The 21,344-nt window shown below is 43.2% G+C and overlaps 1 long non-coding RNA gene across 2 annotated transcripts in view; it reads right to left on the reverse strand.

Moving 5' to 3' along the window:
- Positions 1 to 461: 461 nt before the first annotated feature.
- The window catches only part of LOC139669640 (uncharacterized), a 122,042-nt gene continuing 101,159 nt past the window's right edge, over positions 462 to 21,344 (reverse strand). The window contains exon 3 of one of the 2 annotated variants that reach the window (XR_011697293.1): positions 462 to 821. This is a non-coding gene — a long non-coding RNA (uncharacterized lncRNA). Of the gene's footprint in view, positions 822 to 14,333; positions 14,902 to 21,344 lie in introns of those variants that run through there. The other variant, XR_011697295.1, reaches the window with a different exon arrangement.

A 21,344-nucleotide genomic window follows, 5' to 3' on the forward strand; every position in this document is an offset into this window, starting at 1 on the left:
ATTTTTGCGTGAGCATTTTTACAGGAACCTTGCTCTACTGGTGACTTAGCAGTTACTCATTTTTCTATGTGCTGATTATTTTCTGCCAGGAGGGAGTAAACATCATTCACTGTTCACTTACACAATAGGAGAAGGGCTCCCTCCTCCTGCACTCTAAGCTTGATGCTTTTGGACTAGATGTGGAGACTTCACTGTGTCCTGGAACCTGGGGCCTTGCACTGGTTTGATAGTAAGGAATGTTAAACTTTCCCTGTGGAGATTAACATGTTGGCCTGAAATGGCATTTAGGTTTCTTTAAAACTATGTGTCTTGGTTTGAGGGGAAAAAACCAAAATGTTTACCCACAAGCAGAGGAGGGGGGGGGCCTCCTCCACAATAATCACGCCACTCTTTATCAAATTTAAGAAAAGGAACTTTAATCAGACAATGCATACAAGAAGGATAACTGTTCTTAACTGATATATACATATATATATATATATATATATATATATATATATATATATGTAAACAGACCAGAGCAAACCACTTCCCCAACCCCACAAAAGAAAGAAAAAGAACAACAAAAACCCCCAAACCCAGCAGGTTTCCTCCTGGAGAAAAGTTATACTTATGGGAGGTATCAGTGTCACAGCCCGTCTGGCGGCAGGGTGAGCTCCCAAATGAACTCTGTCTCTCTCTGTGTCTCTTGTCCCAAATGAAGAAGGAAAACTGGAAGCGACGAACCGCTGCGTGTCCTGGAAAGCAGCTGCAAGTTCTCTCTCCCAGGTCGCCGCGCCAGCCGGGGCGGGCAGGCCGCGATGCTGGAAATAGCGGTGAGACTGGAGCAGAGGCCAGGACCCCAAATGCAGGAACCAGGAGAAACAGCCATGGCAAGGAGAAAAGAAACGGCTCACCAAGAAGCAACAGCAGCAGCCAGCAGCAGGAGCAGGAGAAAACCGGCTTCCCCCCTCAGCAGCACACACACCCCGCTCCGCGTTCAGCCGAGCTAGAAGTCAAAAAAATGTCCCCAAAACCAAAAGAGACAACCTGCCCTCAACCCAACCGATCAAGAAGAAGATGGTAGCAGTTAACTGCCTCTTTTTGTTAACTACTGGCATGGGCAGTTAGTGACAGGGGAGAGAATTTACATAATAATTCCAAACTACAACACTATGGTATTTGAAACTATACCACTGGGAGGAGCTGCTTAAGGAAGTGCAGTGCGTGGCTTTTATCTGCACTTTCTCTCAGCATCAGACATCTCTGTGTGCACAATGCTCTAGGCCAGAGGTTTTTCCGAGAGCCTTAGGTTCAAGATGTATCCTAGCTCTCTCTAAGCATTCAGGATCTCATTTTTTTGTTTAACTGTACTAATGGTATATTTCTGCAATTAATTCATCACCATCCAAGAAACTAAACAAAATGGCATTACCTTTTCTGTCCCATGCAATGAACAACTTCCCTTTAGTTCCACTGGGACTAGGGAACTGCGTAATGCAGTTTATGTTTCAGGTAGTGATATATTATGCATTGCGCATTTATTGTAAGTCTCTGACTTTCTGCTAGTCTGCATAATTGTCTGCAATAAATTACCAGAGTGCTACAAGCCCCAGCCCTAAACTGCATTCATGCCTGTGCAGTCTGTCAATGTCTCTGCCCATTGCTGTGAATAATCAAGTGTAGTGACAGAGGCTGGAACTTTGATAATTGTTAAAATGCTACTGAATTGAAACAAGGAGGGAAGGAAGAGCTTGGCTGTACAGATTACTCTTCGGGGCAATCATCAGAGCAGTCATCCTCTTTACAGGGAAAATGAAACATAAGAAACTTATTAAATAGAATTGGTGCACATTCTTCTACTAAAGTAGGTTTTTACAGAAAATGTGGTCCTCTACAGAAACTTCATTAAACAAAAATACGGAAGGCAAGGCTGAAAAGCAACATACTCAAAAAAAAAAAAGATGGCTCTGATCTCTTCCATGCATTATGATTGTTCTATGAAGCTCTACCTCTTGCTAGTCAAGAGCAAATTGCAGTTTGTTAAGAGAACTGTCCTGCAGCATGAGCCAGCACTGTTGAGAAAGTGACGACACAAATTGCAACACCCAGAAAGTGCAGCAATGGCATTTTCAAACATACTTGTTCAGGTTTAGCAGCAATATTTCAGTTTGGTATTTCCCTTTTTCTGGAGGATCCGTTTTTCCACCCAGTGCAATCCACTGCTTTTCCCAAGGCCAGATGGTAAGTTAGTGGCAACAATGATAATGAAGATCCCTTGTCTTTCTGTCCTTTCCAGGCTCCAGCATCTAAACAAGGTGGCCACCACTTGAATAACATAGAAAAATAAAGTGGGCAAAGGCAATTTCTTGTTTCTTTAGGAAAAAATTGTCTAAAATGCATCTCTCAGATTCTATTTGGTAGGTCCTGTACTTAAAGAGCAGCGATATAACTAATTTTTTAAATGTATATGCAAATGAATTGATAAATTGACTGTTTTATCAGTACAATCCTGTTGAGTTACCCTACAATAATACACTACTAGTTCCTTTTAAGAATTTAATAAACGCAGATCCCACAGGGCACTGCAGGAATAGATAAGCATCATTCAATCATTTTACAAGAAGGGATCATTTCAGATGCCATGATTAGTCACTGACATAGCTTGATTAGCATCCATGTTGTATTCTTATCACTGAACTTTGGCTCCATCATCAGACTCCTGAGAACTCCTGGCAGGATGTTGGCTTGTCTGGGAAGAGGAATAGGTTGCAGTTCCTGTCTAGAGAATGAAGCAACAAAGGCCTCAAATTATGCAAGTGTCTACTTCAGAAAGCATAGCAGTTGCTCAGAAAAGTGACATAACTATAAACACTGAGAGTAACCCAGTTTCAAAGCAAATAATGGGCTTGCAATGGGAACAAGATAACTAAAGATCATCCAAAAAACTTCTGTGGTTTTTTTATTTTGTTTTTTTTGGGGTTGTGGATATTTTTGGCTTATGGCTTCTACTCAGCAAAAGTCTGGGGGGGGGGTTTATAGTGACATTTGGTCTTACCTCTTGGAGTGCAGAGATAGGTGCTTGCTTGCTTGCTTATGTATAGAAGCTTGTATGTAGATACAAGACTCAAAACTTGCCTATCTGCCCAGTGACATTGGCTCTGAATTACTCGTAACTGCAATACAGGGTGACAGGAGCTCATATGAGATCAGCACCACCCTGTAGGGTCCAGCCACATCTAAACAGACTAGGAAATAGTGAAGAGATGCTTAAGGGCTTGTGGCAAAACTTGGAACAAGGCCCTGGGGCCCTATGCATCAAACTAGTATCCCTGTACTCATGTGGCTGGAGCTCACTTTGCTTGGTGTTTTAAGACGTTAAGAAGGGCTGCCACTTTCTTTCCCTTAGGGACTAGGACTGCAAAAGGTGTATCTGAGAAGTGACTGGGCTGAGGAGCAAAGCATTTGGCATGAATGCTTGCAAGGCAAGAATGTGTATCCCTCAACTCTGCCGGTCTCTCCTTTTTGATATTCCTTTTGTTAAATTTTGGTGCTTTGATACTTTACAAATATGAAAATTAATTACATCATTTGATTGCTGTGTTTTTTCTTTTTCACTGTGTGACAAGTCCTAAAGAATACAGGCTGCACAGAAGAATAAGAAAGGAAACAAACAAGAAAAGATTCATCTGGAGTGTTTTGCCTTGGCCAGTTGGCAGTGCTGCCCTTGGGCATCCTTGAAGGAGACCACACAGGTACAAAACATGCAGAGTCTGCGTGAGCCTGGACCATAGAACAGGCTTTCAAAAAAAGTGAAAAAAAGTAAGGTTAGCAACCTGTATGGATAATTGAGTACCAAAGAGAATAACAGCATTGTTTTCAGGACTGTAAAAAGTCACAGGGTGAAGCTGTAAATGAGTTCTTTAAAAGGGATACAAGTGAAAACTCCTAAACATGTTTCATGGGAGTCCATATATGCTGGAGGACAAGGCTTATGAGAGGATCAGCACCAGCTGGTGGGCTTTCCCCTCCAAGTCTTCACTGCTAAATTGCTGCCACATGGACCTCGGCAGAGTTGAGGAATGTCCTTCAGAGATGTCCTTGACCTAGGTGGCAGACTCTGTATGCATCAGGTTATGTGTTGTCTCCCTGTCTCAAAGTGACAGGAAGGGTCAGGCTCGCTGTCACAGAAAAAACATTGTAGAAACATTGTCAGGGGCAAAAAGGTGAAGCTTATTTAACTACGATATAGAAACAGGTCATACTTGCCTTTCATTTTGAAATCAGTTCCAAAAGTCACCAATGAATGGCATTTGTCCCAAAGGAGACTGCAACCATTATACTTTCTCAGACTCCAGTCTCAGAGCACACAGAAGACTAAAATTCTGAGCTCTACTGACTGAATTTCAGCTCCACACACTAGTTATAAACATCCGTACCTACTGCCAGCAGTAGTAAAATGTTGACGTTTCCATTAAACAATCCCTCCACACACAGTCTGCATCCCTGGCCATCAGCAGCTGGCTTGATAACAGTCATGCCCTTTTCAAGCTAATGTATATTCCTATGGGGCTTAATCTATCTCTTCCATCCCCTGGACTCTCCCTAGTAATGGATCATCACTAGTTGCTGACATTAAGGTTTTCCCTTTTCAGCTGAGTGCCCTTTGCAGGATCCCATGCACTATCCATTTCTCTGGAGGGTGGAGGAGTGAGTGTTTCCTGGGGCAGCAAAAACATTTTGATGGAAGTGTCTCTCCCATGGCTGCCTAGAAGAGCTGAAATTCTCTATTTTTTTCCAGCAAAATTCTCATTTTGCTTCCTTTGACATACTTTTGGCTGCTCCTTATAAATGGGGTCAGTCAAGAAGTGAAAGAACATCATTTATTCTGATGGCTGCAAGATGGCTGAAGCCAAATAAAATGTATTTTTAGTATGCATGTTTAAAGGTTGTCAGAAAAGTGAATGACAGAGTGGGTGTAAGTGCATATTTAAAGAGAGCAAGTGTATATTGTGCAGAAATTAAATGGCTAATGTGCACGCTCCTAAAAGAGCCCCATCTTCGGGGGTGCTCAGCTCCTCCATAAAGGTGCTGAACATCTGCAATAATCCAAGAGAGACACTAAATGCTTTTTGGGGACTGCTCAGCATTTCTCACCATGAGCTCTGTCCTAGTGTTTACAGGAAACACCTCTGTTTTAGTGACTGAAGGAGAGCATAGGGCTGACAAGAGGCACCTGCTGGCAGTTTGTTGTTTGTTTATTCTTGACTTCATGTGATTATTTTCCCTGTCATGTTTTGCTAGTGTTGTCAGGGATAAAAATCAGTGCCATAAACTATCCACCAGGTTATAAATTGCCTTCCAAGCCGTAATTCTCAGTTAGTATTCCAGATGCTATTTATATCCGGTGGGGACTGACAATGTAGATGGTCAAGGGAGTGCAATATAATACACAATTGTGTAAAAGAGGCTGTGACTTCTATCTCTTTATTACTTTTCCCCCTACCTCTCCCTTTTTATTTCTTATTGGTCCTCAAGGAGTAAAAAAGGAATCTTTAAACAGAATGAAGGACACACCAATAAATATCTGTCATGAGAAACATGTTCATTGAAATGGCACAGAGAAGCACAAGCCATGGTGCTGGACACTGTGGATTTAAAGCACTGGCCTTTTTAATGGTCATTTGCCATCAGCACTGCGTGATGAGTAGCAGGGCTGTCAGGCCTATCTGATTGCAATACCATAGTGCAGCTGAAAAAATATTAACCCCATTTCACAGCTAGAGGAAATAGATAAAACATCAGTTAAGGTATCACCAAAGTCAGAGTGCTGTCTCAAATCCTGTTCCTGCTAAGTGGTGATGCTCTGTGGAGGCACACTGACCTGTTGTGATGGGTGCTTACCACTTTCTTCTCCCTCCCTTTTCTGGTTGTATTTGCTTACTCTGGGACACAGGATGCTGGGTTGCCCAGACCTTTGACCTGGCCTGCATTGCTGAACTTACCTCCTTAGGCACTGGATGAAAGTCAAGAGACTCCAGGAGTGTGGCATACTTGAAGCAGGACTGTCCTTCCAGGCCATAGGTGACAATAACCATAATGATCCTTCGCCATGAGAATGTCTGGCCGGATACAGGCTACAGACATTTTCTGCCTCTAAGCTGCTCCAACAATTTCCCACTGCTGGCCCAGTTACAGAGGGCAAGGTGTCCTCTAAAACAAGAGGGCAAGGGAAAGTCCTCAGTAAACAGGTCATTGCCCCCTAATCCACACTGTCTTGGCTTGCCTTCTTCATTCTTTTCTGGTGTGAGGACACCTCAGCTGGGACTGGTTTTCCTTCCATACACAAGAATTAAACTAAAAGCAGTCTTTGCAACAGCAAAGCTGTTCTATAAAATCAGCTCTCCTGTCAAGAAAAACCCCATTAGAGGCTGCTAAAGAGGCTGCCCTGCATCACACAGGCCAAACCAAGGGATTTCTCAGACCTGTTATGGGCTTCTGTCTCGAGGAAATGAACACAGCAGCTGCAGTGGAGATACCCTTCATTACTTCCCTGTAACAGAGATACTGAGAGCGTGGGAGTCAGGAGCATATTCCCATAATGGGACCTGATTCCGGATGGGAAAAATGTAATTCACAACCTCAGCATCAAAAGCCGAACTGGAGCAATTCAGGACCATACGTTCTGCAGGCAGCATGGATTATTTGTCCTGAACATCTTTGGATTAAACATATTTAAGTGCCAATTTAGTATCATGATGAGAAATTCACTATCTTCTTCCATGCTCTGTCAATGTGGGATAGATTCAGCCAGCAGGATCTACTGATTACAGTGGAAGATTGTGATCCACAAGAACTAAGCCTGAGTTTTCCCATCTGTGCTCAGGGCAAACCAATGCATGATTGTGACTGCTAATGAACAACTGCAGAGCTGCAGATATAAGTAGTGCCTGCACAGAGTTCTGAAGTACATAGATACAGGATTAGATCCTCCATTAACATGAAGACCCAGTTTTTCCAATTTGCCTAGGCCTTAATTTTATGACAAAACAAGGAATGAGAAATCCTTTCTTTTAAGAGGCAGAACGACAGCAGCTTCCAACAGGATCAACAGTTTTCCTGAACACTGAAGGCTGGCAATGAGAGGCACCATGGGAATGAAAAGCATCTCTGTCCTTTTTCTGCAGAGGAAAGTACCTTCTGAACCAGCCCACCTGGAGACAAGGAAAAGCAGACTCTGCCCCAGGTAGAAGACTGTGGGGCAAAGCTTCGAACAGCTCCAGTTCTGAATCCACCCAGTTCTTTCTTCTTGCTTCTAGTCTGCTCTTTAAGGTGGCCAGAGTGTGTGAGGGCTGGCACCCGTCTCAGCCCTCACACCTCTGGGCTGGTGTCTGTGCTAGGATGTAGTACACACATCTGTGACCCACTGAGGAATGCCCTGGGGCATGTTCACGTGCAGCCTTCCTTGTGCAGACCTCAACCTAAGCAAGGCACAGGGTGTCCCAACCTCACTATGGCTCAGGCCTCAGATCTGCCCTGCCACTCACTGTGCTCACTCACACCCCCAGGGGAGAAAACGAGATCTCATTAGCTGCTACCACAACATAACAGGCTCTAGGAAACCACCAAAAATGTTTTTTTAGGGCAGAACTGATCAGTGACGGGGTAATGCACAAGCCAAAATCTTGCACATCTAGGGAAACACTGTTAAGGGACTCCTGTATGCATTTGCTGTCAAAGAGGCTTACACATGGACTTTAAGATCAAGTCAGTGTGTAGAACAAAGTAGCATCTTGGAGAGGACTGACCAAAGCCATTCCTATATGCTGTAGAGAGAAAGGAAAGGAGCACAGTAATTCAAAGATAATGTTTTCTAGTAATGTGATGATCTGAGCCAGATCTGAAAGACTAATCCAGGAGAAGGACAGCAATACTTAGGGAAATTTATTTTGCTTTGAAAAATCAGATAGCCAGTGGAGGGAAAAAAGAAAAAGAAAAATAGATGGAAAAGGGGAAAGCAGATTACTTATGTACTCCAAGATGGCACTGGTCAAAAAATGGGAAACTGGATAAAAAAATCCATCCAGATTTATTTGTTGTAGTAAGCCTGGGAAGTGGGCAATCAAAGAAGATTTATTAATCATAGAGACATGGTTCTCTCAGCAGACATGTAGGACAGTATCAATGAGAAATTATAGAACTTAATGTAACTCCAAAGTCCACTGTTGGTGATTAGCAGCAGGCACTTCAGCTGAGATGCAAAAAACCAGCCAGGTCACGGAGATGAAACTGCCATTCCAGTTTAAGAGGTGGACACCAAGAAGATTGGAGACACATGGGGAGGGCAGAAGTGGCAGCAAGTGCAACAGGACTGCACCTACCACCCTCAACTAGTGCCTGTTAAACATGAGCCAGACCCTAGTCCTGAAATGGCAGGTTTAAAAGGAATAGGTGTAAACTGCAGTCACTGTCCTGCCAATATCATCCCAAGACCCTGTGTGACAATACAGTAACACAATTCTAGATCCCCTCCTAGTCCAAAGAACTGGATCAAAACAACTACAGCCACCTCTCCACTGTATTTTGCCAGCCTGAGATGATACATTTAGAACGGTTTTAAGGCAGGTTCTGCTATTGCCTACCTACTCTTTCACAGCTGGAATAAAATTATCTAAACTGTGTGTTGTGTAAGAATCTCTCAATGAATCAGCACCTAAAAGAATTTGTGAGTATGCTATTAAAAAAAATCAGCTGTAAGTCAAGACAGGTAAAAACACTGTATTCCTGCCAGGAAAGGTAATTTAGGAATTCTGAACACACACACACACAAAATTTTGTAATACTCAATAAATAATTGTATAATTATAATGCAACAAAAACATTCAGCAACTTTTTTTTGTTTGCTTTTTTAATTTAAATCAAACCAGGTACTTTAAACAGGTTTCTATCATCCTTCTGCTCTGCTTACCCCACATTTTTCATCATCATGAACCTGAAAGTCACTATAAAGCAAAATGTGATGCTGGCTGTCTTGCTTTCCCTTTTCAGAAGCAGGCAAAGAAAACAGCAGACACTGATTGTGCACATGAAATTAGATTTCAAAAACTGTGCACTTGCTGTACAAAGGAAGACATTTGTTATGCAGCTTTTAAATTGACATTTTGCTTAAAAAAAGGAATGCAAATCTGACACCCCATTTCTATAAACACTTTTAAGTAATGATGCTACTAATGAATGCTGAATTACAGTATAAATTTATTAGATCAACTCCTGGTCAGCTAGATTATGATGACAGAACTTCATCAGGTTTAATGAATGTACCAGAGGAGTAAACAATTATAATCTCATTATGTTGAAAATATTACCTATTTTTCTTTATTAAGGAAACATTCCTTTTATTTTTCCTTCCAACAAAGCAAACACTTGGGGAGCTCCTGTTAGTTTCATACAACACAGCCTGGGATTTTAGCAGCCATTGCCTCTGGATTACTGTGAGGTATCTGAGGAGCTGCAAGTGGTCTGACTGGTTGTTGCTGTCAAGATGAAAGCAGTGTTTCCAAATGATGCAGTATCTCATTAAGGAGGCTATTTTGGTTGCACTGAATAAGTTTCACTTTCCTGTTATGCTTTCTACCTCAACTTTGTGACTTTTTCTTACTGGTTTAGCATTGCTGTTCCAGGAGTAGTAGAAAAATGAGATTTTGCCATTGTTCACAGAATGAGGAGAGCAAAAGTGAGTCAGCAAGAGGCAGCTCTAGCACAGCCAAAAGGCAGAACTGCTGGGGCTGAATGCTCTGCCTTGGAATGGGGATCCATCTGGAATGAAGGTCTGGAGACTACAGGGCAGCCAGACAAATCAGGCCTCTCGCTGCAGGGACAGAGCAGGTGGAGACGGTGGCCGCTCAGTCCTCATTGGCTGATTCTGTGGCTTGCTTTGGAGTAGCTGAGAGGCTTGTGGTTAGGGTGATGTATGGGAGGAAGGCTGTTCCTTCACATTCTTTAGCTAAGGAAGAGTATAGTGAGCTCACTTTTGTCTCTGGGAATCTCTATATTCTGCTAAACTTCAAAAGAGATAAGCATGGAGGGTGGGGATGAAATGATAACAGCTGGCTGGAAAAGGGTTTTTTTCCATAATGAGATCATTAGCCAAGCCACAGGATGAAGGAAAACCATCATATGTTTCCAGCTCTTCTGAGACCTTTCAGACGAGCTTGATAAGATGCAGGCATACTTCAAATAGTTTCACATGGGGTTCCAACTGAATTGTCACCTTATCCAAATAAGCCTCGCTAGTACCAATTTCTATCAGAGATTTCACAACATGCAATTTTCTTATTCAGCATCTTTAACCTTTAGGTTAAATCTAGAGACAAAAGTAATTAAGTCTCTCTTTTGGCTTCTAGAGTTTCCATATGTAGTAGTCATGAGCAAATGCAGATGGAATGAGGAATTATTCCAAATGGTAAAAATGCTATTTCATGGATTATTACAGTAACTGCCAAATTATTGATCCTCTACATTTTAGCATTTTAGAAATACTTCACCTAGACCCATAAGTCCCCAAATCTTTTTGATCCTCTTTTCCATATGCAAATGACTCTATCAAGTAATCTTTCCATCAAAGTTTTAACTGCCAAAATGCAGCTTGCATCTGCATCCCAGGCAGGGAAGGGTTGACAACAGTCAGTGGGGATGTGTTGTGAAAGATGAAGAGGACCAAACAGCTGGAGATCTTTTTGTGAGGTTTTCTCATTTCTCAGATCTGAATCTATCCGAATTTCATCTCATTCTTAACTGCTTTATGAGGCATCTCAAGCTGTGTAAACAGGAATGCAATAATGGCAGATCACAATGTGCTTGTCACAGACCATGGAGAATAGCCTACAAGTCAAGCAATATGGTCTCTCTGAATGATATAATGCTTCTTGCAGACAGAAATATTAATCACCCCAGAAACTGACAGGATCTGATGGAAGAGAGTGTTATTAATATTCTCTCCCTTGGAAACATTTGCAATGGTAATAGTAATTTTAATAATGCTGGAAGAAAATAAACTGGGTTGTCCAGTTTTGTAGGAAATGGGAACACTGAGAAAGGTGATATATAAATAGACTAATTCATGAAGGAAGTGGATCAGATTTCTCTGTTGACAACTCAGACATGATAAGGAGAGTGGAAGGGAACTTTTTGTTTTAAAGGTTGCATTTGCTTCATCAATCGTCAGAATCTTGTTAAAAGTCTAATTCAGTTATCATATTCTTGTTGCTGTCCAGAGACTGAATGTATATATTAGAGGGGCCTTATATACAACTTTTGCCTCAAGCAATTTACTATGATTTTATTATTCTAATCTGGCTGCTTCCCATGGAGTGTCTGAAACAAAATCATATCCAAGGAAGATGAATATTAACAACCCTATCTCTCTCAGGAAGAATGAAGATCTATGCCTTGGTTCAATACAAAGCACTATGAAATGGCCATGGAAATATTGACATCAGTTGTCAAGATTGCTAGTTCAGTTATTTACTGCTCAACTTGAGCACAGACCTTTTCTGTACCCTTGCTAAGACCCAGTAAGATCACAATGGAAATCATGAATTTCTAAGCTAAATAATGAGGCACATGACAGGAGTGGAAGTTATCAGGGTTTAGGAGGAAAGCAAAGAACCTAGAAGACTGCATTTGATTCCCTCCTTTGTTATATTCTGTTTTGTACAAATGTGCAATCTGCCTCAGAGTATTATATACCAATTAATAATGAAAAAATGGATGCACTGGATGGAGCAGCGTCTTTAGGCAGATGGCAAATTGTTCAACATATTTTTTAAATATTAAAACCAGTCACTCTATGGTTTAAGGGTTAGCTCTGAGTACCTAGTATGTGACATTCAAGCTGGGTTGATAGCTGTGACTGGAAGTGAGTCCACCAATGTGTGTTACTCTTTCCATGGGAGAACTATAATCAGGCCTTTGGCTTTAAAACTTCTCAGGTCAAAAAAATGCAACAGTGCAGATTATTTCCTGAAAAGCAATGAGATAACATGCATTTTGCCTGGATTGTTATGAATATTAGCCATTGCTTTTGTCAGATGGCAGTTACTCCACCTCTCTTCCACGTTTCCCATGTGATCAGAGGAACCAATAGTGACTCATAAACCAGAGATGTAGCACTGATTAATTTCCCATCTCGTCATACACAATGTATGAATTTTTTAAATGAGCTGTAAGATATATTGCAAAGTTTGAAGATTGGCTGAAGCTTGTAAAGAACCCATGCCCTTTATCATGATATTTATGGGCGATGGAAAGGAACAATTAATTGCTTCATCCATTAACGCTACAGCACAATGAAAGAGCATTACATCAAACTAATGTTGTTCCATTATGCTTTTTTAAATGACTGTATAAGAAAATTGCTTGCCATGTATATTATGAAACTCATATAAGCTCTTTCAGTTTTTTATTTCTCTAATAGAAAAGCTCTCTTCCTGACTTTTTAAAACTTTGATGTTAATAGGCATATATTTCTGCTCTGTAGTCAAGGTTATGCACGGCAATAAAATCTATTTGCTATGCAGCATGTATCTCTCTCACCCACATATGTATATATATTTATCTCTACATATATAGTTACATAGAGTTGGTTGGGTTCAGGAAGACTGGTTTGGTTGTAGCACTCCCTTATAAGGATTAATTGTTTCTGGAAACCAGATGTGAATCTCTGCAAGGTGACAAAGCCAAAATGCAATGGATCAGTTTCAAAACTTTCTTGCTCCTGTTGCCATGGAGAGCGATGACACTGCATTGCAGTGTGAATTTCACTGAAATGTTGTAACAAGCATTCACCAAAAGGTTTTGAAAACAGAAATGATCTTAGACTGCGTTCCTGCAGGACAAGGAATAACAATGACATATCTTCACTGGTCAGACACGGGATCATGAGTTTCATTTCACAATCAGTTACAGGATCAATACAGCAGACCCGATAATAAAGTAGAGGTATACCAGAAAAAATCAACAACATGAGTAACATTGATGTAATAACCAAAAATGACTGCACACTCTAGTCTAGTTCTGGCCTGGCTGGGAGCATGGGTCTTTAAAAGTCCAATAAAGGCATGGTAGTACAGAAGAATGTAAATGTGTAGTATTGGTTTAATTTTTGCAGACTCATTTGTCCTGTACGTGACTACGCAGTCTGTGCTGAAATAGTTTTGAAGTAGGCTTTGAACTCAAAAGTATGAATAGGTGAAGCTTGTTACTCATGTGTGGTTAAGTTTTCCTTGTCAAGCATATGAGTTGCAGAGGGCATTTGCTCTGACTTTCTGATGTGAACTCTGAGGGATAAGAAGGTCTGCCCCAAAGGTTCTTTCCTGCCAGGCAGAGATACACTTTTGTCATAAAAATGTCTTCCACCACCACCTCACGCCTCACGAAGAGCCACAGCCTATCTGCATCCCAAGGATGATGTCTTTCATATCAGGCAATAGAGTGAAAAGTGACATTTCTGTCTGAATATTCAGGGACAATGGATTTTTCAAGGCAGATAAATATACAGAGGTACTTTGATTGGAAGTAGTTTTATTGACTGGGGATGAGGCAAACTGACAGCAAAGCTCATTGCTGATATTCACTGAACAGAAGATGGTGACCTGATTTTAGTACCTCCAGTCCCAAACCTCTTAAGAGTTGAGTTAATCCTCCCTCTGCAGAAGAATATACCATAACAGCATTTATAGCAACAGGTTTCAACAGCAACGAATACCTTCCCATGTCACTTCTAGGAAATCTGGAACAAGAAAGGTAGATAAACCCTATAAGTAGCGAGATGGATTAATGTATCAGTACACCAGGTGAATGTTTGGAGGAAGTGAAAAAGTTCCTCTGCTGTCACTTGCCTTTCTAGTGTATTTGCTGGTTTGGTCATGGTTATGGTATAATTAAAAACAATCAGAAATAGGCCCAAATCCAAGCAGGATTTGTGTTTAATTAGAACCTAGATGTTCTGATACCTGTGAGGACATATATTTTGTGACTCATGATTCTAATCCACGTATGTCTACATTCATGTGTATGGGAGGCAAGTGTGTATGTATGATGTGTCTCCCTATCTATTTATAAGTAAAAATCTGCTGCTACTTCCAGGAATGGAGCTATTCCAGCATTTTAGGAGAGTGATGTACAAGCTATGCATGATGGAGACTTTAATTGCTTTTTTCCAGCTCTTTATGTTACTTAAAATGGAAGTTTTCAATCTGAACAGATGTGGCAGTTCTTTGGGAGAAAGCACAGTGATCACTGGGCTAAAGCAGATACCCATATCAGCATGGAATCATGCAGAATCCATACCTGAAGGAGGCAGAAAATCCCACTGCTAGTTTTGTGTGGAAACACACTTAGTACAAATCCTTTATGGGTCCTGGATCTCTAGCCTTAATTGACAAGAGACATTAACCATACTTGTATGTCTGTATAACCACCAGCAAGTAACAAGCCTTTAAAAGATAATTGGTATCAGTTGGAAATACCACTCCAGAGTCAGATTCCTGTGGGTATTAAGAAAATGTTGTATCTGTTACTTCGTTCTCCTTGTTTCTGTATCCTGTAATTTTCACTTTATATTGAATGCCTTCCTAGAGCTATAGAATTTTTCTTGGCTTTAAATGTTGCCTTTCCCTCAGTGCAGTATGGAAGAAGCATAGTTTGTAATAAAAGTCAATATTTATTAGCCTTTCTCAGCTGTTCTCAAGACTTGAGAGGATGGGTTATTGGAGTTACCCCATCAGGTAGTCAATGTACTTGCAAGAGTCATAAAACTTGTTTTAGATGTAGTTGGATAGGGGGTTTGTTGGCAGGCATTTGCTCCTAGTGCTGCAGCAAAATCCAAAGATACTGGTTTCCTTCAAAGTGTTTTGATTCCAACTGTGTGAGATAAAAACACAGAATTAAAGCAAACACCAGTAAAAATAACAACAACAAATTATGACAGAGCTTCTCACGTAACAAAGTATTGAACACAAATGTTTAACGTGGAACAGTGGATGCTCCTGTCCCAGCAAAGGGGCTGCAAAGGAGGGCTTTGTAAGATGGGGCCCCACCTGCGCTGGCAGCTCTTGACTTGTGCTGGAGGACAGAGGACTCTGTTTCACACGATATACACAAAGAACTTTCCTCAGAAATTTGTGTGATGTGATCCTGATCCTTATGTCTTGCCCATGCTGCAAATCAGTCTATATTGGGCCAAAATCAAAAATTTTAAACAGCTACCACTTCATTCCATCTGAGTGGACCTGCAGCTCTTTCCTCTGGTCAGTATTTGGTCAGGCAATAAGAACTAGTGCTCAGCACCACCATTTTCTTGTGTGTCAGTTCATGATTACATTTACTCTAATCTTTCAAACAACACTGAGGAGTGGAGAAACAGTTAATCCATAAATGGCATGCTGAGGCATGGCTGGATTTAAAACATCACCAAGTGGGATTCAGACCCTCATGGTCCAAAAAGGAAACTCCTGCAGGGCACGATTTGCTGGAAGAATTTGTGAGCTCTAGCTAACAGCAACATGCATAAGAACTTTAGACTTTAGAAAAAAAGGGGGATTGATTTGGGTGCAAAGTGTTTCAGTGAACTCAAAGCTATGGAACAGTAATATCTGCCCCAGTGGAAAAAATCCTTTGCGTGAGGACTTGGCAACTGTGGATGCTTTGGACCATGCAAACTGGTGGCAGGAATATATAAGACCAGGCAAATGTAGATACTGTATGATACCTTAAAAGATCATAATAAAGACTGACCAGAATGCTCTGCCTGCTCTCTGTGCTTCTCCAGAGATATCATGCAGATATAAACTCAGCTTAACTAGCCAGTTCAATGGATTTAGCCTTATGCTTTATAGTATAAGCAGAGCATACAGCAATAGGAATAGAACTGAGTTTGAAACTCAGTCAAGAAAGGCTAGAATGATTTCTTCTTAATCTAACCATCTCTTCCAAGCATGTTGCTGTAGCATTACCTCTGTGAACTAATGAGTTTATGCAGGTGCATAACTATCCACCTGTATTCAGAGACACTCTGTAGTGCATTTAATGCTACCGGGGGACCTCTTCCAGGCTAAAATGATCTCTTGCTAGAGTACAGAGGAATTGTATTCTAAACAGCCACATTTTCTTCCCTTCCCTGAACTTTCAGGATGTTGCTTATGGCACAGTATAGGTCACAGATATTTTTTGTCATGCCCCATGTCACTGCAGAATGGTGGGTTGCAAGTGTAGATGGCCCTTCCAGAAGAGTTATTATGAGGAGATGAGGGTTTCTTTCACTTAAGGAAGATTTCCTGCCTAGGAAGAGACATCTTTACCAGAGACAGTTTTAGATGTTTCTCCTCCTGCATTCCAGAGCAGCCTGGAAGGTGCTGAGAGACCCAAATGCTGTTGCTGGGAAAACCACATTTCAGTCCTTCACATTTGGATCTCACAATTGAAAGAGTCACCTCGTGTGTGGCCAGAGACACTGCCAACATACTCAGGAAGTTCACTGCTGTCTTTCAAAGGTCACACTGCATGCAGCATGGCAGAATCAAAATAAAAATACAACTGGAGAGCAGAGCTATAGCAAATGGGAAAGAGTAATTACACTTCCTATATTTAGTCAATCTTTTCAACGTGTTAAGTTGGAAAGACAGTTTTGAAGCTCAGCTGCAGAAATTCCTATCTCATTGGTGCTTATTTTAAATTGTGTTCCACAAAAACTTATGAGTCATATTCATACATAGTATAAAAAAAAAATCAAACCACAGAAATATTTTTTCCAGGAAAACAATTGTTTTCATTTTCTTTAGGACAGCTTATGCATTTTATTTTCTTTACTTCTTCTTAAAAATAATTATCAGTGTGTACATATTTGCATAAACATATGTATGTTTGTCTATAAGCACACTATAATCAGTGTGTGTGTGTAAATACATAGACAATATATATGAGCTGGGGGAGGTTTAGGTTGGATCTCAGGCAAAGGTTTTCGCCCAGAGAGTGTTTGGGCACTGAACAGGGTCCCCAGGGCAGTGGTGACAGCACAAAGCCTGGCTGAGCTCAAGAAGCATTCGGACAGTTCTCTCAGGGACATGGTGGGATTGTTGTGTTGTCCTGCGCAGGGCTGGGAGCTAGAATTGGGGATCCTGATGGGTCCCTTCCAACTCAGCATATTCTATGATTCAATGCTTCTGTATGTAAATACCTCTACACAACAAACATATTGAAAATCATATGCCTGACAGTTCAGTTGAACTTGATGTAATCTTCCTCCAAACTAGGCTTTTTCTTTTTCCTTTCTTTAAAACTTTTTAGTAAACTCAAAACACAGGCATTGTGAGGTTGTCTGATGGCCAAGACATACCAATATGGTAAGATCCATTATCTATCAGCTACCATGATCAGTGACTTAAGCTGACTTGACCCATCAGGAGTTTAACTGAGGTCAGTTACATAATAGTCAAAATAATGTCATTATGGCAGCACAGTCCTAGGAGATGGCTGGAAGACAAAGGGCCAGATTCTCTTTGAATAATCCTGGTGAGGCCATTGGAAACCTATTAGGACACAAGATCTTTGTACTTCCTCAGTCATTCATCCCTCTGGAGGACACCAGTTTATCCTTCTGATCTTCCCAAGACCTGACAGCAGAATTTCATCAAAGCTCAGGGCCGTTCATGCCCAATTTGCCTATTAAACCTCGATCCATAGTCCTCATGGGCAGGTACCAGCTTCGTTGCTGTGGCAGCAAACTTTGCAGGGCTACACAGGACCTGACAAGGTGGAATGGTTCCCTCTCCATCCCTGGGTTTTCCTGCAACGGGCAACTTTAGCAGCCACGCTGCTGAAAAGAAAAGGCTGTGTAATTCTTTCCAGGAAGTGTCTTTTTGTCCTTCTGCCTCGTAGGCACAGAGACCACCCCGGGATCTGCCAGCCCATGTTCTTTTACAGATGCTTTGCTCAAAGGGTGCACAAAACTGAGCCAATAGCAACAGCAGGAAAACAAACACGCACAAATTCAAAACCAAACCAAGGAAAAGGACGGAGGTGCGGTGGAGAAAGGGAGCGGGGGAGGCGGAGGTGAGGGCCGGGACACCGAGTATTTATCTGTTTCTTGCAGTCTGTTTTACTTTTCTTTAAGATGTCAGCTCTTTGGGCAGCAAAAATATATATTTTTCTTGGCATGCTTAACAAATATTAACAGCAAATTGACCCCAAGAGGTCTTCAGGACACACTGTATCTGTACACATGTTCATACTTCATTCCCCCACAGATCGTAGCTGTAGGTTTAAAAATAATGTAAGTAAACTATTGTCTCGCTAATGAAATCCACATGTGGTCCCATGCTATACAGATTACATTTCAACTGGTTATTTTATCACTTTTTGTGTTATATCTGCAAAGAAGTTTTCATGCTAGATTAGCACAGATTCAGCAGATTAGGGTCTAGGCATGTGCAGGCAGCACATGTGATTCAAGGCTGTGGAAGAATAAACATGCACATATTTTTCCTTTTAATTGGATTCTTTGCAACTCACTTTCCTAAATTCTCCTTGCTGTCCATCAAAGAAAATTATTACTTGATTAGTCTATATCTGGCCTACAAGGAAAATAAAGGTCACTGAAAACAATTCAGGATCTTATTTGCAGTATAAAAAAAGATGGAATGACTAATTGTCAGCTGGGCAAGGGAATTTTACAGGTAGATCATATAAATTGCGTTACTTGCAAGTAGGAGAAAACCTTGCAGCAAAAAAGTATTCAGAGCATGGAGAAAGAAACAGGAGTGCTGAATCAATGATAATGCATTAATCTGAAAAGGATAGAAGACAAGCAAGAGAGGTGACTACCAGCTTGGTTTAATGCAGGCCACAATGGGAGAACATGACTATTACTAAAGCTGAAAATGAAGAGGCTACAGTAACCAGCAGAGAAGGTGTTCAGGTTTAGGTAACTTTTCTGTCTGAGAAGACAAGACAGTTAAAAAAAAATCCTAAACATAAAAATTATACTGTGAAACCAAGTCACCATTCCCTTGTAGCATTCATAAATAGCCTCAATCTTGTTTACTATTGTAATTTCTATTTGATGGAGTTATTGTCAAAGAGATTAGCAAATCCTTTCAGTTCAGAGACATTTAAATTTAGCAGCAGGAAAAAGAAGTTTGTTGAGCATGGAATCCACCCCTGCTGCTCCAAAACAATCAGAAACAGGAAAAAGTAATCAAAAGGGAGTTCTAATGAGTTATAGAGCTATTGTTTACTGGAGAGGGCTGAAAGTCTGAAGCCCAAGCCTGAAGGACCTCTGTGACCCTGCACTGCCTCTCGGTGGCAAAATATTTGCTTAAAATTACGTCAAAACAACACAATGTGTCTGTCTGAAGGCCAAGGGGGTGGGGAGGTGTGGGTTGCTTGAGAAAAATAGTGGAAATTCCCTGAGTCTCTGAAAATACTGAAGGCTTTCCTTGAAAAACAAGGCAATAAATAGCAGCTGTATTCGTACCTTCACTCTAACACAGGCAGTGTCTCCTTCGGCTGTACAAAAGGGAAGGTTCAACATGTCGGCAGCTCCAGAAACAGCTGCGGGCTTTGCCTCACAGATGCCGAGTGCAGGCAGGCGCAGGTGAGGGCAGGTGCAGGTGAGGGCAGGCGCAGGTGAGGGCAGGCTGAGGTGAGGGCAGGTGCAGGTGAGGGCAGGTGCAGGTGAGGGCAGGCTGAGGTGAGGGCAGGCTGAGGTGAGGGCAGGCGCAGGTGAGGGCAGGTGCAGGTGAGGGCAGGCTGAGGTGAGAGGAGGCTGAGGTGAGGGCAGGCAGAGGTGAGGGCAGGCTGAGGTGAGAGCAGGTGCAGGTGAGGGCAGGTGCAGGTGAGGGCAGGCGCAGGTGAGAGGAGGCTGAGGTGAGGGCAGGCTGAGGGGAGGGCACATGCAGGTGAGGGCAGGCTGAGGTGAGGGCAGTTGCAGGTGGGGGCAGGTGCAGGTGAGGGCAGGCTGAGGTGAGAGCAGGTGCAGGTGAGGGCAGGCTGAGGTGAGGGCAGCCACAGGTGAGAGCAGGTGCAGGTGGGGGCAGGCTGAGATGAGAGCAGGTGCAGGTGAGGGCAGGCTAAGGTGAGGGCAGGCTGAGGTGAGAGCAGGTGCAGGTGAGGGCAGGCTGAGGTGAGGGCAGGCTGAGGTGAGGGCAGGCACAGGTGAGAGCAGGTGCAGATGGGGGCAGGCTGAGGTGAGGGCAGGCGCAGGTGAGAGGAGGCTGAGGTGAGAGCAGGTGCAGGTGAGGGCAGGCTGAGGTAAGGGCAGGCTGAGGTGAGGGCAGGCTGAGGTGAGAGGAGGCTGAGGTGAGAGCAGGTGCAGGTGAGGGCAGGCTGAGGTGAGGGCAGGCTGAGGTGAGAGGAGGCTGAGGTGAGGGCAGGCGCAGGTGAGGGCAGGCTGAGGTGAGAGCAGGTGCAGGTGAGGGCAGGCTGAGGTGAGAGCAGGTGCAGGTGAGGGCAGGCTGAGGTGAGAGGAGGCTGAGGTGAGGGCAGGCGCAGGTGAGGGCAGGCGCAGGTGAGGGCAGGCTGAGGTGAGGGCAGGCTGAGGTGAGAGGAGGCTGAGGTGAGGGCAGGCGCAGGTGAGGGCAGGCTGAGGTGAGGGCAGGCACAGGTGAGAGCAGGTGCAGGTGAGGGCAGGCTGAGGTGAGGGCAGGCTGAGATGAGAGCAGGTGCAGGTGAGGGCAGGCTGAGGTGAGGGGAGGCTGAGGTGAGGGCAGGCTGAGGTGAGGGCAGGTGCAGGTGGGGGCAGGCTGAGGTGAGGGCAGGCTGAGGTGAGGGGATGCTGAGGTGCAGGTGAGGGCAGGCTGAGGTGAGAGCAGGTGCAGGTGAGGGCAGGTGCAGGTGAGGGCAGGCTGAGGTGAGGGCAGGCTGAGATGAGAGCAGGTGCAGGTGAGGGCAGGCTGAGGTGAGGGGAGGCTGAGGTGAGGGCAGGCTGAGGTGAGGGCAGGTGCAGGTGGGGGCAGGCTGAGGTGAGGGCAGGCTGAGGTGAGGGGATGCTGAGGTGCAGGTGAGGGCAGGCTGAGATGAGAGCAGGTGCAGGTGAGGGCAGGCTGAGGTGAGGGGAGGCTGAGGTGCAGGTGAGGGCAGGCTGAGGTGAGAGCAGGTGCAGGTGGGGGCAGGCTGAGGGCATGGATGCCATGGAGAGTCCCCACGGGCACGGATGCCATGGTGAGTGCACGGCCCAGGGTCCTGCATGGCCTCAGGCTCGGGTACAGTCAGGCTGCCAGGCTGTCATGAGGCTGCCACAGCAAAAGCTTCACAGGGACATGAGGAGGCTCTTCTGGAGAGTGGCTGAAAACAGGAAGTGAATTTTTCCA

This window comes from Pithys albifrons, chromosome 3 (genome assembly GCF_047495875.1).
Source record: "Pithys albifrons albifrons isolate INPA30051 chromosome 3, PitAlb_v1, whole genome shotgun sequence".
NCBI classification, from domain to species: domain Eukaryota; kingdom Metazoa; phylum Chordata; class Aves; order Passeriformes; family Thamnophilidae; genus Pithys; species Pithys albifrons.